The sequence below is a fragment of the Eublepharis macularius genome, chromosome 2 (assembly GCF_028583425.1).
Source record: "Eublepharis macularius isolate TG4126 chromosome 2, MPM_Emac_v1.0, whole genome shotgun sequence".
Classification (NCBI taxonomy): Eukaryota; Metazoa; Chordata; class Lepidosauria; order Squamata; family Eublepharidae; genus Eublepharis; species Eublepharis macularius.
Genome location: NC_072791.1, coordinates 4,323,348 through 4,351,302, shown reverse-complemented (window position 1 = coordinate 4,351,302; position 27,955 = coordinate 4,323,348). Strand labels below are relative to the sequence as shown.

The window sequence follows — 27,955 nt, the reverse complement described above, 5'->3', positions numbered from 1 at the left end:
GAGTCACACCAGTCTAGGAATTGCCAGAAACTCTATAGTAAAACCCTCAGGTAACATCATAAAGTTTTTGCTGATTCCTAGAGTGGCATGATGTCACTTCTGGGTTTTCCCCAGAAGTGATGTAACATTGTCACGGCAATGACAATTAAAAAAAATTCTTCAACCAGGGACAGCAGTCTAGCAGCAGACTAGCTCCGCTACTTTCTTATTAGGACTTCAGTTTCACTTTCACTTTCCCATCCCTACTCCTTTGCGTTTCTCTTCCTCTAATCTTTCCTTTGTTTTTCAAACTCTGTTGAGACTTAAACTTTCATAGTTCCTCCCGATCTTCTTGCTGTCCTCTCCTCTCTCTTACTACTCTCCCTGGCTGACTGAGTCGATCACGGCAGCCATTTGGGGCAGCCACCTACAAGATGGACACCAGGGATTCTGAGGACAGCTTCCTAGACGACAGAGAGGAATGCTCCCCAGTATTTGCATTGAACGCAATGGGGATTGATCAATCCAGTGCCGACATGCCTCTCGGCTTGTACGTGCTCCCAGCAATGAGTCGGCACCGACATGCCTCTGTGGCTTGTGTGGTCTCCCAGGTACAAGTCGGCCTCAGAGCCACAGAAGAGTTTCAAAAGGCCCATCCCATTGAGCGGGAGCCAGAAGCAACTGCGCGCTCCTGCTCTGCAGGTGGCATCGGCATAGGCTTGCCATTCCCCCATCCGGGGTGGAGGATCCGCTGCTCCCACCTCCTCCCCCACCCCCACTTACCTGGCCAGCGGGGGGGGCATGCCCCCGGGTGCACCTGGCAGCATGGTGCACTCCTGGATGGCGCGCCCCTGCACCCTGCCACAGCATGCTCCTGCGCCTTGTAAAAGGCCCATTTCGCGCTGTATCAGGCTGGCGTGGGGGAGATTCGACCCTTTGGTGAGCACAGGAGTGCTCCCGGGCCACTCTTTGACCCATGTGATGACATCACTTCCTGGAAGTGACATCGTCATACATGCTGGGAGTGCACATGCGCTGCATGCACATGTGAGGAAAGAAGCTAACACCTCCGCAGGGTAAGTGCCAGGCTCCCAGTCTCCCCCCGGGGGTCTCAAGAGACCTGGCAACCCTACGTCTGCATGTTACCTCAGCCCAGGCTTTTGGCGGGAAAAGACACCAGGAATCTCCTCAGCTCTGGCGCCACAGTGAATGTGCCCATGCCAACCTCCTGGCTGGAGATTCCACAGCTGGTTTTTCCCCTTCAGATCTAGCCCTGCCTTTACAACAGGACTCTCCCTATCAGATGAGTAATGTATGAAGGACACAAACTTGCCTGTGTCTTTGAATCTTTTAACTTCCAAAGACTAACAACGAAGGAGGAAATATATACTCTCTGCCGGGCTGAAACCTCTGTTAGTAGTGAACGTGCCCATGCCAACCTCCTGGCTGGAGTTTCCACAGTAGGCTTTTAACGTTTGGATCTAGCCCTGCCTTTACAACAGGAGCTGGGTGTGGAAGATCTCCCGTCTCCAGCGGAAAATAGCCTAGCTCAAACACTTTTCCTAAAACTTGCAAACCGGCAGATCTCTAAGCCAGCTTGGTGTTACGTTTCTATATCTTTGTTTCTGTATGCAGCAAACTTTATTCAATTGTCTGTGAAGACTGAGGAACTAGAATTGTAGTGTAGTGACTAGAATGTCAGACTAGGATCTGGGCAACCCAGGTTTGATTTCCTGCTCTGCCATGGAAGCTTGCTGGGTAACCTTGGGCCAATCACACAATCTCTGTCTAACCTACTTTGCGGGGTCTGTTGTAAAGAAAAAATGGAAGAAAGAACTGTGGAAGCCACTTTGGGTTCTTGCAGAGGAGAAAGTAAATCAAGTAAAGCAAACGAAGTAAAATTTATTTTTATTTTATTTATATTTCAATTTATAAACCGCCCATCCTCAGGGGCTCTGGGCGGTGAACAAGTTAAAATCAATAAAAACAAGAAAACAACAATTCTAAAATCAACATACAATAAACAATAATGAAATAAATTAACCAGGTGCAATGGTGGGGAGAACCCCCCCACCCCAAAGGTGGGAGGCCGACATGGCACCGCCCCCTTCAACCACCGAACGCCTGGCGGAACAGCTCTGTCTTACAGGCCCTGCGGAACGATAATATGTCCTGCTGGGCCCAGGTCTCCATTGACAGAGCGTTCCACCAGGCTGGGGCCAGGACTGAAAAGGCCCTGGCCCTGGTTGAAGCGAGGCGGGCTTCCTTAGGGCTGGGGACCACTAGTAAACATTTATCCACTGATTGAAGCGGTCTCTGGGGAACATACAGGGAGAGGCGGTATGTAATAAATGAAGTAAATAAATGAAGTAACATAAAATCAATCAATAAAAATAAAATCAAGAATTTGCTTCCACAAATTTCTGGGACTGTAGTGTTTGGAGTCCACACCAGCAAGGCTAGGGTGTAACTCTGTTTTATAAGCCACAGCTCACAAGGTCTCAGCCCGGAATCGATCTTGGGAAAAGCCTGCACAAGCCGCCCTCCCCAGGAAAAAGCCTAGCAAGGCTGCTCAACAAAAGTATCTGCCACTTGGCTACTGGGTGGCAACTAACAGGAGTGTCAATTACAGGGATGTTGCAGTCTGGAAATCCTGGGAGTTTTGAGGGCAGGGTATGCAACGTGGTGACATCACTTCCAGATGAAAACTTGAAAGTGACATCATCACGTGGAATGATGCTCTAGGAATCCCTCCAATCTCTATGGTAAAGACAGAGAATGCCCAGAATTGCAGTTACAGTGTTGTGCAATGTTATTTCCTCTCATTTTCTCCTGTGGCTGCACTGAGCAAGAGAGGACAAGGTGGGAATTTGTCGGCCAAGGCCAGGCAAATCGGAAGGCTACCTCACACACAGGCATCACACTGGCTTCTAAACTTTCGATGCGAGGAGATTTGGAACAAAGAGGCAGGCTTGTTAAAATATTAATTTCCCAGCATCAGATTAAAAAGGCCCCAGAGAAGCCTGAAGTTATTGACTCTTTAGAATGCTGTTGGTGATGCCACAGGGTGTGGATTCAGGGCTTTGGAGAATCTCTGGAAATCACCCCAAAGTAGGTTCACCGTCATGGATAACCTTTGATTTTTGACACTGACTTTTTCCTATTGTTCTGCAGCACGCCAGTCTTTATTTTATTAAAACATTTATGTCCTGCTCTTCCCAAGCTCAGAGAACAACAAATGGTTCAAAAACGAATTTTACAGATAAAAGTCTATAAGGAACAACTGCCAAAGTTGGTTGTTGTGGGTTTTCCGGGCTGTATTGCCATGGTCTTGGCATTGTAGTTCCTGACGTTTCGCCAGCAGCTGTGGCTGGCATCTTCAGAGGTGGATACAAATGACCTACATCTTTTCCACACTGTGACACTGAGAGATCTCTGTCTTTTGGTGCTACACCTCTGAAGATGCCAGCCACAGCTGCTGGCGAAACGTCAGGAACTACAATGCCAAGACCACAGCAATACAGCCCGGAAAACCCACAACAACCATCGTTCTCTGGCCGTGAAAGCCTTCGACAATACAACTGCCAAAGTTGTTTAATTTAAAATTCTTCCGACTAGACCGATGCTAGAGTTCTGCCTCTGTGTGAGTGAAAGCCTCCTTTAAAAATCACATCTTCCAGGCCTTCCTATTCCCTCTTCTGCAAGTGTGGCTCAACTGTCAGAAGAAGAAAGGGCCATTTCACTCGTTTTTCTTTCTTATGGCCTCTCCTGGCCTGTCATAGAATCATAGAGCTGGAAGGGACCTCCTGATCATCTAGTCCAACCCCCCTGCACAATGCAGGAAATTCACAACTACCTCCCCCACCCCCCACACACCCAGTGACCCCCTGCTCCACGCCCAGAAGATGACAAAACACCATCAGGATCCCTAGCCAAACAGGCCTGGGGAAAATTGCTTCCTGACCCCAAAGTGGCGATCGGCCTTACCCTGGGCACGTAAGAAGGGGCCACGAGAACTAAGCACTGATGTAACCTGTCGGGCTTCGGCATGGGCATGGCGGCACAGGGCGCTTGTGGGCCTCAACTACAGCTCCCATGCCCCCAGCAGTCTAGCCATGGCCCTGGCTGTCCTAAGCAGCCACACCTTAGGTTGCTCTGCTGGCTGCTCTGGCCAGCCACACCTGTGCCTCCTTGGCTGGCTGCCAGGCTTTCTTTGCTGATTGCCCCAGGCAGCCCCACCTGAGGTTTCCTTGCTCCCAGCCTCACCTGGCCCTCGCTACTCCCTTCTAACCTGCTTGCAGGTTGGGGCATGGCCCTGTGTTGCCCTTGCTGCCTTTCCTCCCCTGCCGGTAAGGTTGCTGGCTGGTTGGCAGATGGCTGGCTGTCCCTGTTTCCTGTGCCTTCTTCCTCTGGTCTGGTCCCCTCCTGGCTGTCCTCACTCTCCCTGCCTGGGCATTTAGCCTCCCACTGGAGGGTGGGGCTAGCTGGCTTCCACCTGCCCGATCTGACCCTCTGTGGCTTGGGCGCTTCTTCCCCCCCTGTTGCTGGCCTGTTAGGGACCTGGGTGACTGTCGGGGCAGCTGGGTAGCTGTCTCCTGGCTGTGTCCCATCTCCTCCTCCCGGTAAGTCCTGGGGCTGAGCCTCAGACCCCAGACATAACCCTTCCTGCCCTCCTTCTCATGATCTGCTGAGGTTCACAGAATCAGTGTGTTAGCCTATCAGTTTTCCAGAGCTGGCAGGGACTGGGGCGGCAAAGGAAATATGGCAAAGTTCTGCATCCACCAGCCCCTTCCACAGAGAGATTGTTGAATCCACTCCAGTAGTTGTCCTGAATATGTGTTTGGAGGTGATTATGAAATGAACCTCAGTGCAGGCAAGATAGAGGTACTCTAACGAGAAATTAAGGAGCCAGAAGAACAGATTTACAGCTGTGAGGGAGGTGCGACCAGATCCACGTTGACTCATTCTACCTGCACCATCTGTGGCCTTCCCTTGATTCGGATGAGTTGGGCACTGTGATTCACATTCTGATCACATCCACCTTAGATTACCGTAATGTGTTTTCCATGGAGCTGACTTTGGAGGCTTTTCAGAAGCCTCCAGCAATTGTTGACTGCTGAGTGGCATGTTTTACAGGGAACACATTTTGCCTGTTTCGAAAGAGCATCTGTACTGAGGGTTTGGCACTATGCACATCAAGTTAAATTTAGTGAATTAGTAAAACAAAATTAGAGGCCAGTAGAAACGTAAAGACCAACAAAATTTTCCTGGCTATGAGCTTTCATTTGCCAAAGCTCACCTGACTCATGAAAGCTTATAACCTGGAAAATCTTGTTGGTCGTTAAGGTGCTACTGGACTGGAAGTTTGTTCTGCTACTACAGACTAATATAACTACCCATCTGGAATTTAATTGATTAATGTATTGGTTTAAAAAGCAGAAGAGCAAACATATAACAATTCCACAGATGCAGAGGAGTTAGCCGTGTTAGTCTGTTGTAGCAAAATCAAAAAGAGTCCAGTAGCACCTTTAAGACTAACCAACTTTATTGTAGCATAAGCTTTCAAGAATCACAGTTCTCTTCGTCAGATGCATGGAGGGCAAGAAGAAACTGGTCAGATATATAGGTGGAGAGGGGAGGGCGGAGTAGATGCAAACAGTAGCTTCTGATATGGAGATCAGTTTGCTTCTGTCAAGGAAGTCAGTTACTTCTGATAATGAGATAACCATTCATAGTCTCTATTCAATCCAAGTCTGACTGAGTCAAATTTACATATGAATGCCAATTCAGCAGCTTCCCGCTGGATTTTGTTTTTGAAAGGTTTCTGTTGAACTACAGTGACCTTTAAGTCCTTGATGGAATGTCCTGGTAGATTGAAGTGTTCTCCCACTGGTTTCTGGATGTTGCCATTTTTAATGTCAGATTTATGTCCATTTATTCTTTTGCGCAGAGGTTGGCTGGTTTGTCCAATGTACAGAGCATATGGACATTGTTGGCACATGAGGGCATATATCACATTGGAGGATGAGCAGCTGTAAGAGCCAGAGACAGTGTAGTTGACGCCATTGGGTCCTGTAATTGTATTTCCTGGGTAGATATAAGGGCAGAGCTGGCATCTGGGTCTGTTGCAGGGCCTGGTACCTGTGCTGGTGACTCTGCTGGCCGATTCATGATTGTAAGTGAGAAGTCATTTCTGGTTGGGTGGGCTGCAGAGCTTCCACAGGACGGGCAAGTATCCAGTATTTGGGGGATGTTTTCCCTGGACAGCCCCTCGAAATACCAGACTGTCTGGGTGCTTCATCTTCTGCTAGTAGGGGATGCAAGATGTCTACTGCCAGAAAAAGGGCCAAACTATCCACCTGAAGCTTAATTGACGAATGTATTGGTTTTAAAAGCAGAACAGCAAACAAATAACTCTCGAAGCATTTGGCAGCCCTCATAATGCTAACTGGTACACAAATGTATCCAACCCAGTCTTTGAATTGTTGGAACTGGTCCCAGTTGGACAGGGGAGGCAACTGAAAATCATTCCATACAGACACAGTTCGGGGTGGGGGGGCTGCTCTTTCCCTCCTACCCCTTCACAGTTTCAGGATGATCAAAGCTTTGTGCAGCTACAAACAGTTTAATAAAAGCTTTTCTGTCTCTGTGCTGACTCTCTGATTGACTGAATTGCCATTCTGTTCTGAGGAGCCAGCGTGCAAGCGGCAAGTGGCATGGAAAGCAAGAATTCTTTACACACTTTTATTGTGCAACCTGCCGCAGCATTTTTATTTCCAGCACTTGTAGCTGTGCCTCATAGGCTGGAGCTGGTTGAGAGCAGCCTCCACTTCAGGGACTGTTAATCTATTTTTAATTGCAACATCCAAAGCAATTCAGTGCCTGCCAGTGATTTTTCAGAGTCTCAAATGTTAGATATTCCTTTGAAACTGGAAAGGCTGAAGTGTTTTGGAGTGCAGACCAGCAATTTGGGCTTCCAGCCCAGTTCTAATGCCTATCTTTTCAAAACAACTGCTCAAAAAATGTGGGTGCCAGTTTCCTCCTGAAACAGAGGTCTCTCCATGTCAGGCTGGGCATAATTTTCTCATCCTGTATAATTAGTTTCTCTCGGTGTGTGTCTGTGTGTGTCTCTGTGTTTTCCCCAACTAGAACGCCGCTTGCTCTTTAGATGGCAGAGAAGCAAAGCAGCTCCGCCTTTGCTAAAGCTTAACCACAATGCAGTTGGCACCATCCATGAGCCACCATTATGCTGTGTTCAGCTGGCCAAGAGGACAGTGTGGTTTAGTGGTCAGCAAGGTAGGCTACCGACAGATGTGATTAAATGATGGCCCATTTACATAACATAAAGTCCTCATGGTCTACACAAGAGTTTTTATTATTATTATATTTCAATTTATACATTTATTTTATTTATTTAATTTTATCGTATTTATATTCCGCCCTCCCTGCAAGCAGGCTCAGGGCGGATCCACCCATCCTCAGGGGTTCTGGGCGGTGAAAAAGGCAGACTGGGCAACTGCTGTGACCTGGGCCTCCATTGATAAGGTGGAGTCCCACATCACATCAAGGCTCCTGACCGAGTGGTGCCCCATCAAAGGCCAGGAGCTGGATCCACACATAATAATAACAACATTCAATTTATATACCGCCCTTCAGGACAACTTAATGCCCACTCAGAGTGGTTTACAAAGTATGTCATTATTGATGTATTGTCGAAGGCTTTCACGGCTGGAGAACGATGGTTGTTGTGGGTTTTCCGGGCTGTATTGCCGTGGTCTTGGCATTGTAGTTCCTGATGTTTCGCCAGCAGCTGTGGCTAGCATCTTCAGAGGTGTAGCACCAAAAGACAGAGATCTCTCAGCGTCACAGTGTGGAAAAGATGTAGGTCATTTGTATCCACCTCTGAAGATGCCAGCCACAGCTGCTGGCGAAACATCAGGAACTACAATGCCAAGACCATGGCAATACAGCCCGGAAAACCCACAACAACCATATGTCATTATTATCCCCACAACGAAACACCCTGTGAGGTGGGTGGGGCTGAGAGAGCTCTGAGAGAGCTGTGACTGACCCCAGGTCACCCAGCTGGCTTCAAGTGGAGGAGTGGGGAATCAAACCCGGTTCTCCAGATTAGAGTCCCGCACTCTTAACCACTACACCAAACTGGCTCTCTGCCACCCCACAGCACAAGTACAGGACCTCCGTCTACATGGTGTTCAACTGCAGTCTGCTCTTCTTCTCCCATCCAGACATGGCCTCCAAAGCTCTAATTAGGGCCTTGGGGGCAGACCCAGGCTGGCTGTCCATCAACAGATATAACTCGGTGTCATCTGCATACTGATGGCAACCCAGACCCAGAGTGAAATGCTCCCTGGGGCAAGCTGATGTTTTTGCGCCACAAACAATGGCTTAACGGCTGTCTCTGGAGGTAGACAATAGAGTTGGGAGTGGCTTCCCAAGGTGGACTATAGGTGTGAATGGCACTTTATAACCCTTTTAGCACATGTGATCTCTTGGCAGAGAGAATCCCAACAAACAGCTATAACCGTCTGTTTCTGATTCTGTGAATTCACGTGACTCATGCAACGGAGGCTGTTCAAACATGATGTGCTCGGCATGGCGGCTTGCATTTTCTGCACGTGCAATCCGAACATTGGGACATGACATTATTGGCTAGGGTGTGCTTTAGATTTAAAAAACCCTCTTTCTCTCTTGCCACATTCCCACATGCCTGTTAAGAGAGACAACGAGAGCGGCTCCGAGACATTCTCAGCGCTTCGTGCAAAAATGTTCCGCTCATTCCTGCTGCAGGTTTCCTTTTCACAGGCTCTGCAATGGATCAACTCAAAGTTTACTGTAAATCTGAAAAGGGAAGAATGCGCAAACATAATTAAAGCATTCTTCTTAATGTAGCTGCTTGAGTCTGAAAGGTCACCGTAATTAACGAAGCCAGGTGAGCCGGGAGGAGACCCTTAATAACAACTTGTGTCCCTGGCTTCGATGAATGCCTCGGCTTTTAGGCCCCTTCTCTGCCACTTTCTCTCTCTCTCTATTCTTTTGTTCCCGTTTCTTGATCAACATTTCTCCCAAAGATCGTGCTAATTACGTTTTATAATTAGCCAGCAGTGAAATGGGAAGGTACCTTTTGTGCGGCTGCTGATTTTCTTCGACTGATTAGACACAGCGCCGATTCTCGGGAGCTAATGATGACCTTCTGAGCGCTCCCCGACTTTTGTGCTTCTCGGTGTCAGAGCCTGCTGACCCATTTTTGGAGCAAAATTAGATCCTTGGCAGATTCCAAGCAATACGAATCTTGTACCGCCAGAGGACAATGGGAGTACATGACAACTGGCAAGGCCCCCAGAAGGGTTTTGAGGTAGAGGAGGACCAATCTAAATTACAATACTTAACACTTATTACTTTCTCTCCTACTACCTCTGCAGGATAGTTTAGATATCTTTCCCACAGTTGCTTTGGACATAGACCATTCTAGCTTATACTAGAAATGCTGGATGGAGTGACTTACAGCTCAAGTCACAGCCTCATTTATTTCTTTGTAAAGCCAGCAAATGACATTTGTTTGTGGGCCAGCCCTTGGAAATCTTTGCAGCCATAAGCACCACCCAAAGCAACTGGAGGGGCGGTCTCTGCAATGCTGCCATTGACCCTTCTCAGACCTCTCTGCATCTCATTGAGTTGGGTCCTTAACAGTGTTCCTTTCTTGGGTTGTTGCTTCTTGGTTTGCAGAACAATCTGGATTTACTGACTGTCCGGGGCCTAAGGCTCAGCCCCCGGACTTACCAGGAGAAGAGGATGGGAGGCAGTTGGGGGACAGCCACCCAGCCACCCCAACGGGCACCCAGGATCAGAGCAGACTAACAACAGAAGGGGGGAAGGCGGCATCCCTGCCACAGGAGGGCAAAGAAGCACCCAAGCCTCAGAGAGTCAGGCGAGGCAGGTGGAAGCCAGCTAGCCCCACCCTCTGGTGGGAAGGCAGGGGGCTGGGCAGGGAGAGCGAGGACCCCCCAGGAGGGGAGTAGACCTGAGGGAGGAAGCGGAGGAAGCAAAGGCAGTCAGCCAGCAGCCTTACCAGCCAGGGAGAAGAGGCAGCCAAAGCAGCACAGAGCCACGCCCCAGCCTGCAGGCCAGCTTAAAGGCAGTAGCCTGGTCCAGGAGAAGCCAGGAGCAAAACAATCCCAGGTGAAGCCGCCTGAGGCAATCTGCAGGAAAAGCTTGGCAGCCAGCCAAGGAGGCACAGGTGTACCTGCCCCAATCAGCCAGCAGAGCAAGCCCAGTCGGCCAGGGCCATGGTTAGAGTGCAGGAGGGGTGTGTGGCTGACAGGTGGAGCAGGGAAGAGATGAAGGGATAAAAGGGAAGTCCACCCACAGGGCGGGGTGGGGTGTGTAGGAGTGTGGTGGAGTTTGGAGAGAGTGCTTGGGCGTTATGTTATTGGTGAACTGAATGGAAGTCTATAAATATTGAAAATCATGCCGGATTATCTTCCATCTTTGAAAAAAACTCTGGAAACGGGACCCCAACCGGTCATCCTGTCAGATGGTTGTTTTCATCTGCATGCTACTGGACCTATCTTGAATCCACAACCATATGACCAACAAACTGTATATTGTGGAGTTGTACTGAATAGTATTGGTTGTGGACACTGTTTACATCTTTGCATTGCACCAGCACTTTATGGGTCTATGAGAAGAGGACTGTATAAAATAATATATGTCTTTAAATAGAAACTACAATTAATTGAATGGCAATTGATACGATAAAATACTTTTGAAGTGGTGATTTCCTTAGATGGTCTTGTAATCTTTTAATTCTACTCAAGAAGACCCTCCTTGTTTGTTACATATTGTTAGCAACTCTTAGTAGCAAATTCAAAATGACTATCAGCACATCACTCACTTCCAAGGACTGCCTTAGGAAAGCCCTTTACAAAAAAAGCCATGGCTGTGGAATTAGGTTAAGGGAGGCATTTTGAGGAGGTGGCCCCAGCCAGCCAGTGAGGTTTGGTTCCCCCCTGGAAACCTGATATGGCTCCATGCTAATCCCAGCTTTCAACAACCCTTCCCCAACTAGCCCTTGGAAAACAACATCTCCCATTCTTTATCTGGAACTCTCCTCCGGGTGGCAGCATCACTAAATTGCCTAAGAATCCCTTTCAACTGTTAGTTTTTTTTCTTTTTTTTAATTAAAGAGCTGCGTAAGAGTTATATTAGCTCTCCAGTGGCATTGTACCTCTTGCTGCATGAAATAATGCCTTTTTATAATTAAACATTTTCTGGGGCCACACAACCAAGAGTACAGATATATTCCCTGCAATCCGTCACTGTCCAAACACATCAAGGACAGTTTTTCCGCATCCAGACCGTGACAGGCAGAGAGAAGGGGGAGGGGGAGGCACAGAGCTCCTGGCTCTTCCACTCGTTTCCCGTTGTGCACCTACACAGTGAGTTTGTACTCTTTGCATTTACTTCTGGCTAAAACCCAGAAATAACAGCACAGACAATCTAGGATTTTGTTGGTTTCTATGGTGAAACCCGGGCTGTCAATTTCCAGGTGGGGCCGGGAGATCTCCCAGAATTATGACTCATCTCCAGTTTGCAGAGATCAGCTCCCCTGGAAAAAATGGCTGCTCTGGAGGGTGGACTGTATGGCATTATACCCTGCTGAGGTACCTCCCCTTCCTAAACCCTGCCCTCCCCAGGCTCCACCCCCAAATCTCCAGGTATTTCTCAAGCGGCAGTTTGTTAGTAATCCTACCATAGATAGGCAAAAGCCTAGAGCATCAGTGACATCACTTCCAGGGTTGAAATGTTTTCAATTCATCGATGACATCCTATCTCTGACAAACCCCATTTTCTCTTGCTACTAATTTTAGCACTGGCAGGGAACTGTGTGGGCACGCTTGCGGGGGGCATTGGTTTCCACAGGGCTTTTTTTCTGGGAAAAGAGGTGGTGGAACTCAGTGGGTTGCCCTTGGAGAAAATGGTCACATGGCTGGTGGCCCCGCCCCCTGATCTCCAGACAGAGGGGAGTTTAGAATGCCCTCCACGCTGTGCGGAGGGCAATCTAAACTCCCCTCTGTCTGGAGATCAGGGGGCGGGGCCACCAGCCATGTGACCATTTTCAAGAGGTTCTGGAACTCCGTTCCACTGTGTTCCAGCTGCAAAAAAGCCCTGGGTTTCCAAAAGCAGGCCAAAGACAGCACCCCCCACCCCCGCTTAGCTCATTTCTAATAGCAGGGTCGAGTAGGGTTCTCAGATCTCCCTGACAATTTTTGGGAGGGCAGGAGTGGGGGTGCAGGGGAGCACTTCCATTAATAGCATTTGGGGCAATTCTGAAAGAATTGTCTGTCATGCAATGCTGTTGCTTCCAGTGTAACCAGAAGCAACGACATCGTGCAAGGCGTGGGAGCACACTGGCAGCCATTTGGCCAGGCTGTCAGTCCCTGGCAGGTAGAATCCCCCAGTTCTCCACAGCAAACACGCAGGTGTATTGGTTGAAGTAACTTTATTAGAGATCCAGCAAGTTCAAGGTCCTCAGACAAGTTCATCGGCAGAAGTGATGTAACTGGGGTTAGTGATGTTAGTAATTGGATGGGAGATTTTGAACAAAGACTAGGATGGCAGAGGCAGGCAATGGCAAGGCACTTCTGATAGTCTCTTGCCATGAAAACCCCACCAGGGGTTGCCATAAGTCAGCTATGACTTGAGGGCACTCTCCACCACCAATAATGATAATAACAACACTGACTCTGTTCACCACTCTTAGTGTGGCCCTAATCTGTCCAGAAGGGTGGTATGTAAGCACACTGTGGTGGTGGTGGTTATTGCTCTCCTCTTATGGTTTCCAGACATCTCTGGCAACTAGTGGACAGGGAGCATTCAAAGGGGCAGGGAAACAACGATTCCTAGACAGGCAGGATGCTGCTTCTGGATTTTCCCAAGCTGGATGGTGATTTTTCATTCCCCCCCCCCCACTGCTACTCTGAGCAGCAGCAGGAAGGGCAGTTTTCTGGGGTGGGGGTCTCCTGCCATAGCGGGAGACCTGGCCTCCCTTCCTTGATGGTGAGGGGTCTGGAGACCAAGTCCTATGAGGAAAGGTTGAAGGAGCTCAGCAGGTTTAGCCTGGAGAGGAGACGACTGAGAGGTGATATGATAGCCATCTTCAAGTACATGAAGGGCTGCAATATAGAGGATGGTGTGGAGTTGTTTTCTGCTGCCCCAGAAGGCTGGACCAGAACCAACGGGTTGAAATTAAATCAAGAGTTTTCAGCTAAACATTAGGAAGAACTTCCTGACAGAGCGGTCCCTCAGTGGAACAGGCTTCCTCGGGAGGTGGTGGGCTCTTCTTCTTTGGAGCTTTTTAAGCAGAGGCTAGATGGCCATCGGACAGCCATGCTGATTCTGTGAACCTGGGCAGATCATGAAGGGGAGGGCAGGAAGGGTTACATCAGTGCTTAGTTCTCGTGGCCCCTTCTTACATGCCCAGGCTAAGGCTGATTGCCACCAATTGCCACCTTGGGGTCAGGAACCAATTTTCCCAGGCCAGTTCAACTAGGGATGCTGACAGTGTTTTGCCATCTTCTGGGCATGGAGCAGGGGTCACTGTGTGTGTGTGTGGGGGGGGGTAGCTGTGCATTTCCTGCATTGCACAGGGGGTTGGACTAGATGACCCTGAAGGCACCTTCCAACCCTTTGATTCTATGATTCTATGATTCCCTACCCAGCTCCAGAAAGAAGGCAATGAAATCAGCCTTTGTTAAAGCAAACCAGGAACTAAATAATAATCTGCAAGGCGAATCCTGGTTCGATGAATGAACCATAGCTCCAATAAACCTCAGTTTTGCATTATGATTGGACTTTGTGCAGGGGAGACAGGCAAGGGAGAGGGGATTCATCTCCCACGCAATCTTTTGGTGTTAAAGCAAGACCCTGCTACAATATGAAGGAAAGCGGCAGACAACGAGGCGGCCACAAAACCAATCATTTGTCATGCACCTTTGCAAGCTTATCAGTTATGACAGTGGGACAAAAGCATGTGTGTGTGGGTGTGTGAGTTTGTGTATGTGCATGTTTATCACACAAATGCCCCATTGGCTACAAGAAGCAGACAAGCTCCCATTGAACCTGAAAAGGTACAGAAAGGAGGATCCAAACTGACAAATGTCACCTCCTGAATGAGAAAAGGCTCAAGGGTTTTAGTTTAGGGGGGAGGAAAGACATGGGGGGGCATTTTCTCTATCGTTTTTGCATTGTTGGAATGTATTATTTCTTTGTCATAGATCCAGAGGAGTTAGCCGTGTTAGTCTGCAGTAGCAAAATAGCAGAGTCCAGTAGCACTTTTAAAACTAACCAACTTAATTGTAGCATAAGCTTTCAAGAGCCACAGCTCTCTTTGTCAGATGCATCATCAGCTTTCGAGTACCACAGCTCTCTTTGTTAGATGCATTCGTCAGATGACAAAGACAGCTGTGGTTCTTGAAAGCTGACGATGCAGCTGACAAAGAGAGCTGTGGCTCTCGAAAGCTTATTTCTTGGTGACATTCTCCCACAAAAAATGATTACATATCAAAATCAGTCCTCCTTGGCTGTTTTCTTCCAGCTTTTGCTTTAACAGGACTACCATGCCAAGAGCAAAGCTGGAGTCAACCACTTGGTCAACCAGTTCCTCCATGCCAGCTATGCCTACCTCTCCCTGGGTTATTATTTCACCCAGGATGATGTGGCTTTATCCAAGTTTGCGTCCTTTTTCTGGCATCTGTCTGGAGAGAAACATCAACAAGCTGAGAAACTGTTGACCTTCCAAAACCATCGTAGAGGGAGACCAGTCCTGCAGGATGTCAAAAGAACAGAGCCGGATGAATGGGGGAACGGAGCCTCTGCCACGGCCTTCGCCCTTCAGCTGGAGAAGAGCGTGAACCAGGCCTGGAACTGCACCAAATTGCTTCTCACCGTGTGGATCCTCATATGTGTGACTTCCTAGAGACTCACTACCTGGACGAGGAGGTGAAGCTGAACAAGAAGCTGGGGGATCACCTGACCAACCTGAAGTGTGTGCGTACCAGTGAAGATGGCCTGGGCGAGTACCTCATTGATCGTCTCACCTTGGGTGAGTCTAGCGACTGAGCTGCAAAGTGCTGGCTCCCCCCAGAGTCCTCCTGCCAACATGTCCAGCTGTGTGGCTCTAATCCGTCATGTGTACTTGCTAAAAGCTAGCTGTTCAGTAAATGAGGCATACCTCTGGGGCGCAGAGCGAGGCATAGCCCCGTGGCGTAGAGTGGTAAGTGGCAGTACTGCAGCCCAAGCTCTGCTCATGACCTGAGTTCGATCCTGGTGGAAGCTGGGTTCAGGTAGCCGGCTCAAGTTTGTCTCAGAGCCAAGCTAAAAGTGACGCCTGACACAGGATGGACACTTGTCAGCTTCCCTCAAGTTTTGATGGGAAATGTAGGCATCTTGGTCTTACAGCTGTAATGGAGAGCCAAGCTGTAAAACCAGGATGCCTACATTTCCCGTCAAAACTTGAGGTAAGCTGACAAGTGTCCAACCTGTGTAAAGTGTCACTTGTAGCTTGGCTCTGAGCCTTCCATCCTTCCGAGGTTGGTAAAATGAGTACCCAGTTTCCTGGGGGTAAAGTGTAGATGACTGGGGAAGGCAATGGCAAACCACCCCGTAACAAAAGTCTGCCAAGAAAACGTCGTGGTGCGACATCCCCCCATGGGTCAGTAATGACTCGGCGCTTGCACAGGGGACTACCTTTACCTTTACCTCTTTACCCTGCCCATCTTGGGGGGAGAGTCTGTAACTGGCATTAAATAAAACTTGGCATTAAGCACTCAAAAAAAAAGATTGCATATCTTGTTTCTAATTGTGTTATTAGTTATTATATCTTTATAAGATTAGTTATCCAAAATGAGTTGTTTGGAGAAAGGCAGGCAGTAAATGCTATTTAAAAAGAAAAGAATGCATAAATAGTCCAATAAATAACAAGTGGCGCAAACATACTTTTCAGTGGTAGAGGCAGTTTTAAAGGTTTTTATAAAGATTTTTTCAAATTGCTGTGAGGGGTTTTTTGTGATCATATTGTTATTAACCAGCATTTGCATGTGATGTGTGGGATATAAATGGCTAAATAATTAAATTTTCATAAAGAGTTATCATGCATATTAGATGGTATATCAATCCATTATTGCCACAATGTGAATTTAATGAGAAATGCACTTGAATGTTATAATTTTTTTCCACCTTGATTAAATTGACAGTCTTCATTCAGGCACTTTGTGAATAGTAGTAGTACTAGCGGTTGGGGAGTGGATGTTATCACGCCATTCTTTGGTGTGCGGCGTCCCTCGTCCAGGGAGCGATTCTCTCCCCAATGTTGTTTAACATCTATATGTGCCCCCCTCACCCAGGTGGTTTGAAGTTTTGGGCTGGGTTGTCACCAGTATGCGGATGACACCCAGCTCTTTGGCCGTTTCCACTGGTCTTACCTGCCTGTGGAACATCGCGCAAAGGGAAGACACCATCTTCTCGCGTGAAATCGCACCAGGAAGACACTGTTTTGCACAATACTCCCGGATAACAGAGCCTCCTGGTGCGATTTCGTGCGAGAAGACGGTGTCTTCCCTTTGCGCGATGTTCCGCAGGCAGGTAAGACCTGTGGAAACGGCCTATCTGTTGATGTACGGTCAGCCGGACGTCGCGCCAGACACCTTGGCCAAGGGCTTGGATGCAGTGGCAAAATGGCTGAGACAGAGTCACCTGAAATTGAATCTTCTGAAGACAGAGGTCCTGTATCTGTGTTGTACGACGATGGGTATGGGAATCCGGCTCCCGACCCTTGATGGAGTGCAGTTAATTCTTACGTTGATGGTGAGGAGTCTGGGCATAATCCTGGGTGCCACTCTTACAATGGAGGCTCAGGTAGCAGCAGTTGCCAGATCTGCATTTTTTCATCTTCGACAGGTCAGATAGCTTGCTCCCCATCTCTCCTCCCAGGACCTGGCCACTGTCACCCCAGACTAGACTACTATAACTTGCTGTTCACAGGGCTGCCCTTGGGTCTGATCCGAAAATTATAGTTGGTCCACAAGGCAGTGGTACGTGCCCTCACGGAGACAAGATTTAGGGCGCATATCCATCCGGTGCTGTGTCAGCTGCACTGGCTCCTGGTTGAATTCCAAATCCAGTTCAAGGTTCTGGTTCTGTTAAACCCCTTAACAAACTGGAACCAACATACCTACAAGGCCACCTCTCCCCATATGCCCTCCCCTGGGAGGGCTCTGCATTCTGCAGATAAACAGTTGCTGATGTTCCCCATCCCAAAGCATGTTACCAAGGTCTGGCTGCTTGGTACTGTTCCCCAGCAGTCACCCTACAAAAGCCCGTGTGGTGTAGTGGTTAGTGTATCAGATTAAGATCAGGTTTCAAATCACCACTCTGTCACAGAAACTCAATGAGTGACCTAAGGTCACTCTCGGCCTGACCTACCTTACAATGGTGTTGTGAAGATCAAATTGAGGAAAGGAGATTGATGTAAGCTGCTTTGGTTCCCCATTGTGGAGAAAGGTGGGGCATAAATGAAATAAATAAATAAGAATTGTAGCTGAAAATGGGCAGGCAGATTAAAGGTAGGATGGTGGGTGGGTGGGAAGAAGAGAAGGAAGCAGGGAAAGATGGGGGGTTATGGGGGCTGTGGGAAAAAGGAAAGAGGAAATAGTGTGGGAGGGTGACATTATATGCCCACCACTAGTCCTTGTGAGTCCTCCACTTGTCTTAATTAATTCTGGATAAATGACCTTGGGATAATAATAGCAATAATAATATTTGATTTATACACCGCCCTTCAGGACAACTTAACACCCAGGCCGTTTCCACATGGCTTACCTGAACCCGGAACGCTGTGCAACATGCTGAAAAAATGTGGAAGATTGCGTTTTCTCACGAGAAAAACTCGCGTGAGAAAACGCGATCTTCCGCGGTTTTCTCGGCATGTTGCGCAGCGTTCCGGGTTCAGGTAAGCCGTGCAGAAACGGCCCCACTCAGAGAGGTTTACAAAGCATGATATTATTATCCTCACAACAAACACCCTGTGAGGTGGGTGGGGCTGAGAGAGTTCTTAAAAGCTGTGACTGACACACAGTCACACAGGTGAATTGGTTGAAGTAACTTTTATTAGAGATCTATCAGGTTCAAGGTGCTCAGGCAGTGGAAATTGGCAGAAGTGACGTGTTAAGGAAAAGCATGGTTAGATATAGTGTAATGTCCCACCCTCAGGTTAGAAGTCTGTTGAAATTCTGGCACGAACACCAGAGACAAAAATGATCACAGTTAAGACTACGTCTACAGAGTAAGCATGAAATCACCCCTGTTCCCAGGAGATGCCTCGTTTGTGTTAGGTGCAGCCGTTCTCAAGGCCGATCGCTTCAAAAGAGAAAGTATGCTGCTTCTTCGGGAGAGTGTTTACATTCAAAGTAGAGATAACACAAGTTCCAAACAACAGGCAGGGAGAGGTAATCAGAACTCTTCATAGTGTCAGAGGATTAATAAGTGGCATATAACATACACATGGCATGTGCTGCAGGCAGGCATACATGACACTGGCTCTCCAGATTAGAGTCCTGCCATTCTTAACCACTACACCAAACTGGCTCTCAAACTAGGATAAAACAAGATTCAAGGGGCAGGGTGTTAAATGATGATCCAATCTATCAGCCTTCCAGTAGAAAAATGCAGCTGGGGAGACCTGCTTCCACACACGTTGGATAATCCACTTTCAATGCTCTTTAGTGAACATTTGGAACTGCTTTTCCAGGTGTGGAACAAAAAATCCACTTCTAAAGGATTGCTAAAGTGCATTGAAAGTGCATTATTCAACGTGTGTGGAAATGGCCACAGTCTCAAATCACTCCTGTGACGGTCATGAGCTTTGCTGCCCGTTGCTCTGTCCTTAGGGGAGTTTTGAGAACACAATGAAAGAGAGGAGATCCATGCGCACGCCACTCTTGAGTTCCTGCACAAAAGGGTAGGCCAGGCTCAATCTCTCTCAGCCTATCTTCCCCCCAACATCTGCAGTAAGTAAGGGGTAACCCTGGTTGGCTGTTGAGAAGTGTGACGGACTGGGCATCCAATGCAACGATTACCAACTGCTGCATCTCGAGAGAGGAAGGCAAAGAGTTAAAAGAACTCCCCGAAGGAAGGATGATTGATTTGCTGCTCCACCTTTCTGTATGATTAGCCAGTGAAAAGGTAACAAATCGGAGCTGACAGGATTGTCAGTCGAAGCTGGGAATCTGACTCGGGAGGGTCAGACGGCAATTCCTCTGTGTGAAGAAAAGGAGGGAAAAGTTTGCCCTTACTGAGACAGCTTATGATTGATAAAAAGCTTTTAGTTGAAGAACTCAAATGAGAAAGCCAGCAATAATTTTACTGAGACGAGTGTGTGGTTGGCAGAGGAAGTCGGTAGTAAAAAGAGACTCCCCATCATCCAAAAGAACAGGGTTATGTCTTTAGTGGAAGAATAATACCTGCTCAGTGTCTAGAAAGGGTTTTTTGCCTTTGTGGAGTACTCTGGGTCTGGAAAAGAGTGCTGTGTGTAAAAGTCAGAACCCTTAAGCTGTGACGTGAAATCTTTGGAGGAACTTTGCTTTAAGTAACTTAAGTCTGTAACTACCAACGTCTTACATCTAAGATCTGTAAATATTTGAAACTAAGCATTAAGAAGACTATAGTGCTTGTGAAGTATTCTGCTCAACAATCAAAATTTACCTCAGCTTTCCTTCCCCTGCCTATCTACATACCAGCCCTGCCTGTTGAATAAATCTGCTACTAACTTTTTGGACTTTACTTAGCCTCTAGTGCCATTTCATTTTAAAGGTGATGTGGGCTTCTTCTTTTATCTCTACTTAATCTTGGGCTGGGTAATAAACCAATTATATATACATTCTTGAAGTGTGGGACAACAGGAATTCTAAGTTACACCCAAAGCCCAGCCCCAGCATACAACCTCATTGGTTTTGGAGCGAAAATCTACCTCACAGTAGGGGAGGAGCAGGCAGGCATGCTGTAAGAAGATTCCCAAGAATACATACTAATTGACAAGAACTGAACCTTGGCAATCTTTCCTGCGAAGGAAGAGACATGCATCTTGGATACACTGTGCATCCTCTGCCCCTCCCTTCAGAAAGAACTTGCCAGAAGAGAGGGAGGAACTGCTGTAGATTGTCATTCCTGGAATGCAAAGTGATTTTTCTTATGGGCAGGACTGGCTTTTGGCACCATTTTGCAGCCTACCCCCAAATGCCTCCTTTGGGCCAGAATTCAAATTACGAAAAGGGTGGGGTAGGGCGCAGCACTGCTCTGAAAACATGAAACCACTATCTAAATGTTAATTGACACTAAACCGAAAGCTCTTAATTGTACTCTGGAAAAGGAGCAACTGAGCAAGCCTGGTGGATCTCCTTAGGAAGTGCCGCTATGAGAAGCCTGGTGGATCTCCATAGGAGGTGCCGCTAGGAGAAGCCTGGTGGATCTCCATAGGAAGTGCTGCTATGATAAGCCTGGTGGATCTCCATAGGAGGTGCTGCTATTCCACTACCTCCACTGTTGATCTTGGCATGTAGATGAGAGCCTAAGGGAGCAAACATCCCTTCGAGGTATATGGGCCTGCCCAGTTTTGTACCTTCAGGCAACGCCGATACCCTAACCCAGTCCTGCAACAAACAAACGACAAGCTCAACATTTCCCAATTTTTATTCTTCCTTTTCCAGCATCCATGCAAATGTCTATCTGTGAGGCGATCCTTCCTAAAGCGGCTTGCCATGACTCAGAGAGACCTACTTGTGCCTCTGGCACCGCACAAATTGTGTGATCCACTCCACCTCATGCTTGACCTCCACTCCGTTGTCTTCTGCAGAAATGACCACGCTGGTCTTGATGGCCCCAGTCTTCAAGTCCACGTACGTTTGGGCGGAGTCTAACCTCACCAGAGTTCCCTCGCTCAAGAGTTCATCGATATAACTGTAATAATCATCCCTTTGGACAGCAGGAAAGCATTGATCCCCGTAGAATCCTTGCCGTGAATTACGCATGCTGAGATCATGATCAATTGGATTCTCAACAGACAGCAGCGCTCGGTCAGTTTCTCTTTCTTTACGCTCGGGACAGGGCAGGAGGAGTTCTTCATTCACCTTTCCTTTAGCTGCCTCATGGCCACGTCTGGCTTCTTTCCCTACAGGGTGCTTTACGTCTGCATAGTTTTTAACAGTCCTAGATCCAGGTGTCTTCAAACCTTGTTGTTCTGGCTTTCCACAAATATCTATCGTTCTGTTGATGGCTGGAAATTCAGCCTCTCTTGTCTCTGGTCTACAACTTGATAAGAATTTGCTCGATTTGTTGCTGGCTTGGATTCTCTCTTTGGGAGAAGGCAAGGTGTTCCTCTCCCAGTTGTAACCTCTCTCTTCTTTATATGGGCAGCTGGACGTATCTCTTGACTGGTTCTCATTCATTTGTTGTTTTTGCTTCTCAGTCGGAAAAGATTGCTCTCCTATTGCTGTAGCAGGAATTCTTCTTTTGGGGGTTTTGTCCTCTGTGACAGGGCTACCCTTTCCACCCAAAAGGATTTGGTTAATCATATTTTTATTTTGCCCCTTGATTTTGGCATTGGGCTTTTGTTCCACGACGCCTAGTGTGGCTTCTCTCCCCTTGCAGCTTCCGTGACTTGCCTGGTTTAGCGGGGGATCAGGCTCACCCGTCCTTCCTTTCACCCAAATCCGACTGAACCACATTATTCAGTCCAAATAGGGAATTCGACGGCTGCACTGATGCTCTGAATGTTTTCCAAATGCGCCTTTCCACTTCTTACCTCATTCACCTTTTTAAGGCGATAGTTAAGCTCTCTTTACAAAGCTATCAATAAGGGAAGGGAAAAAAAGACTTTGACAACTTATGTTCTTCTGCTCTTTGATTCTCAAGTTCACGCTGTTTCCTTTACTCTTCCTGGTTGACCACCTAAGGTTCCAAGTTTCTTTATTTGTACTCTTTCTGTTGGGAGCCTGCTGGAACCACGGCTCTTCTATCGAACTGAAGGCTTGGGATCCGCTGGACTCGTGCGCTCATTGAGGGATAACCTTTTCTCCAACTGCCACAGTGTTCTAGAAGCTCGAAGAGATTCTTGCCACCATATTTATGACCTCACTGGCTCTCCGGTTTAAAATCTACTGATTTTGCAACAAGTTTTAACCAACTCAGAAACCGGATGCCTCTGGAATGTTAGAAAACACCGAGAGCAGATCCTGGTCTTGTTCCAACTGTGTTAGTTGCTGGAAAATTTCTCTGGCGATAAAATGACTGATTTTGAGGGCGGGGGGGGGGGGAAGAAACAAACTGCTTTTCCGTGATGCTTTTAAAAGCTCGACTGTAGCCCCAGAGAATAGGAGGCATTACAGTTCTGCTCTAGGGTTGCTAATCTCCAGGCGGGGCCTGGAGTTCTCCTGAAATTACAGTGGATCTTCAGGCTGCAGCGATCATTTCCCTGGAAAAAAAGAACAGCTTTGGAGGGCAGCCTCTACCATAGACCATAGATTCTAGGTGGCTTCCCTCCCCAAATTCTCCTCTCTACAAGCATTAACTCCAAACCTCCGGGAACTTTCCAGGCTGGACTTGGCAACTCTAGGGACAAACTTTGCATTCCAAATTCCAAGTTCAGTCCCTGACATCTCCAGTCAAAAGTTCTGGGAAAAAAGTTTCTCTTCCTGAGATAGGGTTGCCAGCCTCCAAGTGGTGGCTGGAGAGCTCCCAAAATTACAACTGACCTCCAGTTGACAGAGATCAGTTGCCTTTGAGATAATGGCTGCTCTGGAGGGTGGACTCTGTGGCATTATACCCTGTTGAGGCCACTCCCCACCCCAAACCCTGTCCTCTTCAAGGCTCCTCCCCCTCAAATCTCCAGGAATTTCATATCCTGGAGCTGGCAACCTGAGACCCTGGAAAACACTTCCTGCCAGAGTCTAGTGGCTAGCACGATTAAAGGCCCAGTTTCCTTGCTTCACTGACTGGTATTTTCAGAAGCTACCCCTGAGCTTTATGAACTTGCTTCCCTCCCATGCAGGGCCACCCTAAGCACTTACATCTTTCTAAGCCCATTAACTACAGTGGTCTTAGAAGGGTGTGACGTCTCTCTACACGAGACATCTTACAAGAGAATGCTCAAGTGTAGGGAGACACAATGTGAGCCGTGAAGCATAGTTTAAAAAGACAGAGTTAAGGCTCTGTCAATTTCACCTCTCTATAGAGCCCACAAAGACCGCTCCTCAGAAGGTTTGTTAATTTCATCTTTGCTCTGTGGAAAGAGAGGTGAAATTGACAGAGGCTTCAGAGGCGAAGATGAAATTGACAAACCCTCTGAGGAGTGATCTCTGCCGGCTCTGTGTTTTTAAACTACCCTTCTGCAGAGAAGTGAAATTGACAGAGCTTTCTGCTCTGTCTTTTAAAACTACGCTTCCCGGCTAACACTGCATCTCTCTACACTTGAGCGATCTTGTGTAAGATGTCTTGTGTAAAGAGACTCACTTGTAGGATTGCACTGTTGGAGACTCTTCAAAGCCTGAACCAGAGCAGAAGTGGTGTGATTTGTTAAAGTTTAAGGGTAATTTGGGTGGATAATATATAATGACTAGGATACTGTTTTGTGTCTCAAGCCGTTTGGATGCAATGGGCTGTAGACTCAATCAAGGTAAAACAAGCCCCCTTAAATAGGGTTGCCAGCCTCCAGGTAATGGCTGGAGATCTCCTGGAATGACAACTGCTCTCCAGGCCATAGAGATCAGTTCCTCAGGAGAAAATGGCTGCTTTGGAGGGTGGATTCTATGGCATTACACCCTGCTGTGGTCCCTTCCCAAACTATGCCATCTCAAGGCCGCACCCTCCCAAATCTCCAGGAATTTCCCAACCAGGAGATGACATTGACAATCCTACTCATAAAGAATGTAACTAGAGCTACTGCCATGAAGCACACATGCCTCTAAGTATTCTTGAAATCTTTTCAAATATTGCTATCTCACAGTTAGAAGAAAAGACCAAAGGGCCTGGGAGAAGCATAACTTCCACAGCTGGTTTTTAAAAATGTACATCAGCACTTTTACACATGTGTGCGTGCGTTCCTCTTTCTCACTCCCAGGACTAGGAAATTCCCAGTGCTCACTGAAATTAAACAACCCCACAAAATTTACTTTGTAAAGGGTAAAAATGAACAAACCTTCTAACATGCAGTATGAGATTTTTCTCCCCCCTTGAATAAGTATCTCCTTTTCAATTATTTATGTTTCTCTAAAAATCCACAGTGTATAACAAACATTCAAATTTAGCAGCCTGTCTATGTTAATACAAGTCAAAAGATGATAATTCCCTGCCTTAGTTAATGATGTGTGGTTCTCAAATTGGGAACCCCGCAAGGAGGGCTGCAAAGTGCTGCCTTCCACCAAAGCTGTGAAGAAATATAAATGTTTGCCAGGCAACCTTGATGCCCAACTGAATGGCAATGATGTTTGGAACTAGATCTGACATTTCGTGAGTCATTTATTTATTTATGTTACTTACATTTAACTCATTTGTATTCAAGTTATTCATAACCATAATGGAGCGGTGAAGAATAAGCTAAAATCACTAAAGAAATGACAGTCGGTAAATTTCAGCAAATCCAGGCAGCGATAAGAACATTAAAGCAATAAAAAGAAAGGAAAAGGGGGCAGGGCTGTCAACCTCCATGCGGGTTATGGCAATTAGCCAAAACTTAAAAAATGAAATCCCACCATAACCTACTAACTACTAAGGTCTAAGATACGAAATTATCCTAGGTACAATAAATCAAAATTCTAATGTACAACCAAAGAATCTGGAGCTCCTCGTTGGGTGGGGCTGTAAGGGCAAGAGAAAAAGAGAATGAGAATCAACAGCACTGAAGATATTGATTGCACTCGACATTTTATTGGGCTTACCTGAGATTACATATTTCAGCAACACTGAATTTTTAGCAGTATTGTAGAGCATGGATGAATTTGAATCTTAACTTTGGGACTTTTTGTTTGTGTATTAACTTTTGTTTGTTGTCCATTACAACACTGGAACTTTCTGTGGTCATCATTCTATAAAGGATGAGAATGTTATATAATGGTGATACTTGCTCCAGATTCTTTAGGTGTACATTAGAATTTTGATTTATTGTACCTAGGATAATTTCATGTCTTAGACCTTAGTAGTTAGTAGGTTACAGTTGGGGGTTCTTTTTGGTGTTTTAACCTCTATGTGGGGCCTGGAAATCTTTTGGAATTACAACTGATCACGAGACTCCAGAGATCAGTTCCCCTGGATAAAAAGGCTGCTTTGGAAGGTGGGCCTTATGGAACTATACCCCCTGAGATCCCTCCCCTCCCGAACTCCACTCAGCATTGGTAAGAGGAGACAGGAAGCCCAGGTCTTGAGTCAGTCTGGGTAAATGCATTGCCTTGAGCTTCGTTATCAGTTGCAATTCAGCAGTCTCTCTTTCTAATCTGGAGATCTGGTAAACATCATATATTGGGACTCTCAAAAGGCTTTTGACAAGGTACCTTGTCACCAAAGACTCTTGAGTAAGCTTAGCAATCATGGAATAAGAAAACCGATCCTCACATGGATCAAAAGTTGGTTAAACAACAGGAAATACAAAGTAGGAATAAATGGAGTTCTCACAATGGAGGGAAGTGGGCAGTAGGGCCCCACAAGGATGGGTACTGGGACCGGTGCTGTTGAATTTGTTCATAATTGCTCTGGAATTGGGGGCAGACAGTGTTGTGGCCAAGTCTACAGATAACGCAAAATGATTAAGGGCGGTGAAAACCAGAGCAGACTTTGAAGAGCTCCAGGAGGATCTCCACAAATTGGGGGAGTGGGCAACCATGTGGCAAGTGGAGTTCATTGTAGGCAAGCGTAAGGGGATGCACGTTGCAACAAAAAATTCTAACTTAAAACATACGTTGATGTGGTCTGAACTGGCTGAGACTGAGGGTCACTCTACACATTACACTCTACACAGCCAGTTTGGAGTAGTGGTTAAGAGCAATGGGACTCTAATCTGGAGAACTGAGTATGATTCCTCACTCCTCTGCTTGAAGCCAGCTGGGTGACCTTGGCTCAGTCACAGCTCTCTCTGAGCTCTCTCAGCCCTACCGACCTCACAGGATGATTGTCATGAGGATAATAATAACATATTTTGTAAACTACTCTGAGTGGGTGTTAGGTTGTCCCGAAGGGTGTTATATAAATCAAATGTTGTTATTATTATTATTGTTGTTGTTGTTTTTATTAATTAGTTCTCCCCGGAGCCAACCCATGCTCTGTGCAGTCACACAGCAGCTCTGAGGGAATGACTTCTATTAAAAAAAGGATAATTCAACTAGGCTTAGAATCATAGAATCATAGATTTGGAATAGATCCAGAGGAGTTAGCCGTGTTAGTCTGTAGTAGCAAAATCAAAAAGAGTCCAGTAGCACCTTTAAGACTAACCAATTTTAATTATTATAGCATAAGCTTTCGAGAATCAAGTTCTCTTCATCAGATGCCTGATCAAAACTGGGCAGATACAGAAGAGGAGGGGGAAAGAGAGGGAAGGGGGCATAAATCACAAGAAGACAGAATGCAATTAGCATAGAGGCAATCAAAACATTCCTTTGCTTGGAAATGTAAACATCTCCTTTTTGGTGTGCAGTCAGTTTGTAGCAGTGAAGGTATCCAATTCCTATGTAGTATAAGCCTTCGGTAACCACAGCTCTCCCTGCCAGTTGCATCTGACAAAGAGAACTGTGGTCCCCGAAAGCCCACACCAGGCGTCACTGGGCTCCCCCAGACCACGCCTCTGTAAAGAGAATCTGTTACCTGTGGTAATGTGATAACCATTCATAGTCTCTATTCAGTCCCCGCTTGACAGAGTCAAATTTGCATATGAATTCCAATTCAGCAGTCTCCCGTTGGATTTTGTTTTTGAAAGGTTTCTGTTGAACCACAGTGACCTTTAAGTCTTTGGTGGAATGTCCTGGTAGATTGAAGTGTTCTCCCACTGGTTTTTGGACGTTTCCATTTCTAATGTCAGAATTGTGTCCATTTATTCTTTTGCGTAGAGGTTGGCTGGTTTGTCCAATGTACAGAGCAGAAGGACATTGTTGGCACATGAGGGCATATATCAGATTGGAGGATGAGCAGCTGTAAGAGCCAGAGACAGTGTAGTTGATGCCATTGGGTCCTGTAATTGTATTCCCTGGGTAGATATAGGGGCAGAGCTGGCATCTGGGTCTGTTGCAGGGCCTGGTACCTGTGCTGGTGACTCTGCTGGCCGATTCATGATTGTAAGTGAGAAGTTGTTTAAGATTGGGGGGCTGTCTGTAGGCAAGGAAAGGTCTTCCACTCATATGCAAATTTGACTCTGTCAAGCGGGGACTGAATAGAGACTATGACATTACCACAGGTAACAGATTCTCTTTACAGAGGCGTGATCTGGGGGAGCCCAGTGACGCCTGGCGTGGGCTTTCGGGGACCACAGTTCTCTTTGTCAGATGCAACTGGCAGGGAGAGCTGTGGTTACCGAAGGCTTATACTACATAGGAATTGGATACCTTCACTGCTACAAACTGACTGCACACCAAAAAGGAGATGTTTACATTTCCAAGCAAAGGAATGTTTTGATTGCCTCTATGCTAATTGCATTCTGTCTTCTTGTGATTTATGCCCCCTTCCCTCTCTTTCCCCCTCCTCTTCTGTATCTTCCCAGTTTTGATCAGGCATCTGATGAAGAGAACTTGATTCTCGAAAGCTTATGCTATAATAATTAAAATTGGTTAGTCTTAAAGGTGCTACTGGACTCTTTTTGATAGATTTGGAAGGGGCCATACAGACCATCTAGTCCAATTTTTTAAAATTATAATTTACTTTTTTTTCCTGA

General features: G+C 46.9%; 1 pseudogene; it reads left to right on the top strand.

The window, feature by feature from the left end:
- Positions 1–413: 413 nt before the first annotated feature.
- LOC129324426 (ferritin light chain, oocyte isoform-like) lies at positions 414–15,163 on the top strand (annotated as a pseudogene).
- The last annotated feature ends 12,792 nt before the right edge of the window (positions 15,164–27,955 follow it).